This window comes from Psittacula echo (genome assembly GCF_963264785.1).
Source record: "Psittacula echo genome assembly, chromosome: 3".
Taxonomy (NCBI): Eukaryota; Metazoa; Chordata; class Aves; order Psittaciformes; family Psittacidae; genus Psittacula; species Psittacula echo.
Genome location: NC_137736.1, coordinates 110,693,624 through 110,696,740, shown reverse-complemented (window position 1 = coordinate 110,696,740; position 3,117 = coordinate 110,693,624).

The window sequence follows — 3,117 nt, the reverse complement described above, 5'->3', positions numbered from 1 at the left end:
ACTGGGCAATGGGAGAGGGATGCTGTTCTTCCCACCCTCACCCAGGAGAGGTTCACCCATGTCCGTGTCTCTCTGCAGCATTCCATCACCTTGCTGTGTGCTGTTTGGAAATCTCCTTCCGCCATGGAATCCCCAAGCTCCAGCCATTTCAGGCTTTTGTGCTGGCCTGTCATTTAATCAAGTGGCATTAGGGACCTGATGAGCACTGAACACAGTGTCCAATCTCTAAGAGACTCAGAACCAGGTTTTTATAGCTTATCTTGCAAGACCAGAAATTTGAAGAGCTGTTACTTTTGCTGTATTTTGGTGTGACTGGTTTTAGCTTACTAATTTCACTATATTTGAGATATGGTAGTAGGAGATTGCTGAACTAGCCAGGTTATTGGATTTGGAGGTTTCTGCAGAAGTAGAATTTGCTTTGTTTGTTTGTACTGTGTCCATTCTAGTGATGAGTCAGAGCCAGTATTTCTTACTAAGGTTTCTTTGTTGAGCTCATCATTCCCAGAAGAAAGCTTCATGCACTAGTTAAACCTTAGTACAAATGCTTTTCTGTCATCACAAGCATGATTTAATAGGACAGTCTGACACCTTGTAAACCTTGGACAGTCCAGCTTCTTTTAGGGAAGAGCTGAGAAGATGCTTCCAGAACAAGCATCTGGTTTAAGTAACTGACATTGTGCACAAGGTGGAGGTAGAAAATGTCTTCTTAATTCATGCAACTACAGCTTGTTAGAATATTTTCTATAAATTAGACAACATAACTTAAGTCTTCAGACTGTATCTGTTCTGGCCTTGGTCATAGTGCTACAGGATGACATTACAATAATCAGCAACCAAAGTTTAGACCTGGTTCCCTGAAGACATGCACTTGGAGTATGGAGACTTGTTTTGAGGGGTGAGCTATTCTTACTGTTACTGTAGAAGACATTGAGGGGGCAGGTCTTCTCAAGTAAACTTCTTACAACCTTATTTTTAAGGCAGATTTTTAAGCCAGATACACTTGCCCTAGTTGTGCTTGTAAGGCCCTAAGTACATCACTTTTGTGCTACGGTGTTCTCAATTTGTGACATGCACATAAAGCATATCATACATGTCCTCTGCAAAACGAACATTTCTTGTATTGCTAAAGAAGTACCTGGCTCTAATCAGGGGGATACTCAACTAATGTGATTCTGACTGCATTTGAGGGCAGTTCTTGGACGCAGGTGAACTGGACTGGCTTCCTATTTTGCCTACAGAAGTTTTAATATGCTTAACATTATCCAATACCAGCAACTGAGGTAGTCTAAATACCACAGCAGGGACTGATTAGCTTTTTCAGATCACTGCTTTTATTTTCTGTTTGCAAAGAGGCTTAATCCAGTGCTGGAGATCAGGCATCCCACTGTGCTCATGGGTAGCTTTCTCTCACTCTTTGTGTTCACAGTGGCAGAAATTAGTGAGGAGACTCCTCCTGCCTCCGACTTCAAAGCTCCAAAATAGTGGTGTTAGTAGGTTGTTCTTAGGAGTGTTTAATGGACAGTGCTGAGAAACTACAATTGGGGTTTCTGCTTTGCAGTTTAATAGCTGAGCACATGATAAATGCATCAGTATAACAGCATGATGGTACGTGATTTCATTTACTATGTTGAATCACTTTAATATCCACATAAATCCTGGGAAATTATTCAAAACAATTCCAACCTGTTCATGTTCTTTTCTTCTTTGAAATCACTGGCTACGTTTCCCTGCAGATTGCCCTAATCCAGCAGATTGCTTGTCCTGCCAAGCAGAGGAGGACAACTGTAGTGTTGCTGAAGTTCAGTAAATATGCTTTAGTAGTCATTCAGATGAGCATTTGCAAATATAGAATCCCCTCCTCCTCTGTATTGAGCTGTCTTCACTGAAGCTACCAGCAGTGGCAACTTTTATTTGAAAGTCCACGTTGTTCCACTTTTTTTGATCATTGCTACTGTTATATCAGTAAATGTGTGTGTTGCAGGGCTTGATGGTATTAGAAATAGGGGGCAGGGAGAGGAGGTGTGGGCTGAAGTTTGTGTTTCCTTGTGATTTGCTTAAAAATGAAAACAATAAAAAGCTGTCTATGGCCTAGCTCCTGACTTTTGTTCAAATATTTCATCATTGCAAAGACAAGAAGATCTTGGCATCTAGAACAGATCTGTGAAATAAAAGGGAAAGAAGTTCTGTTGCAAATAAATATGAGTGACTCCAGAACAAAAGGGTGATTCATAGTTCCTTTCTGTCAAATGCCCTAATGTTTCAATGCCACTACTTAAAAATATCCATTATTCCTCATATTAATATTATGTGGGTTTACTTTAATCAGTTTCACCTTCCATTGAAATTACCCAGAAGTACTCTCTTAGGGTTGTGTGTAAATGCAAATTTATTACATTTATTGACTTATGTACAAAAGTGTCAGTAGATTCAGAAAGCAGTTTCTGAATATATTTCAGTGTTTAGTGTGGGCTCCTTTCATACCTCCTCACACTTTATACCAGTAAGATTAATTTTGCTAACAAGAAAAGGGAACTACAATAGCTGCCGACAGATTTCTTTCTCTTTCATATTTTTCCTTACAAAGAACTTTTTGTTTCCATCAGAAAAGGGATTATATTCCATAAGACTGATATATTTTAATACGAACTCACAAGTTTTCCTACTCAAAAATAATTCCTTTCTTTGTTTCATGAATTAGAAACAATGAGGAGAAGCTGAAGTCTGCCCAAGCCAGGTGTTTCTTGTTGGCAGCCTGCTCCCTAATGACTCTGGCTCTCATACAGCAGCTGCCTGCTAGTCTCTTTTGTATGGCCTATTGTTGCTGCACACCCCTCGTTAATACACATGCTGCCCGGGGCAGACCCTGAGAATGACATCAACTTGCTTATCTTAGAAACCTCCGAACCTGGTGCAGGGTGGGGAGGTTGCCTTGCATCTGCCCAGCCAACTAATTGTGAGCTCTGCGGGTTGTGATTGGCTCTGCGTCCGCTCAGTAATAGGTTAAGCAAAGACATCGTGGGTCCATCTGTTCGTCCATTCATTGTTCTGCTCACTTGCCTGAAGTCTGCAGCTGAAATCGTGTTAAGGAGTTGCTTCTGGAACAGCTACAAGAAACCA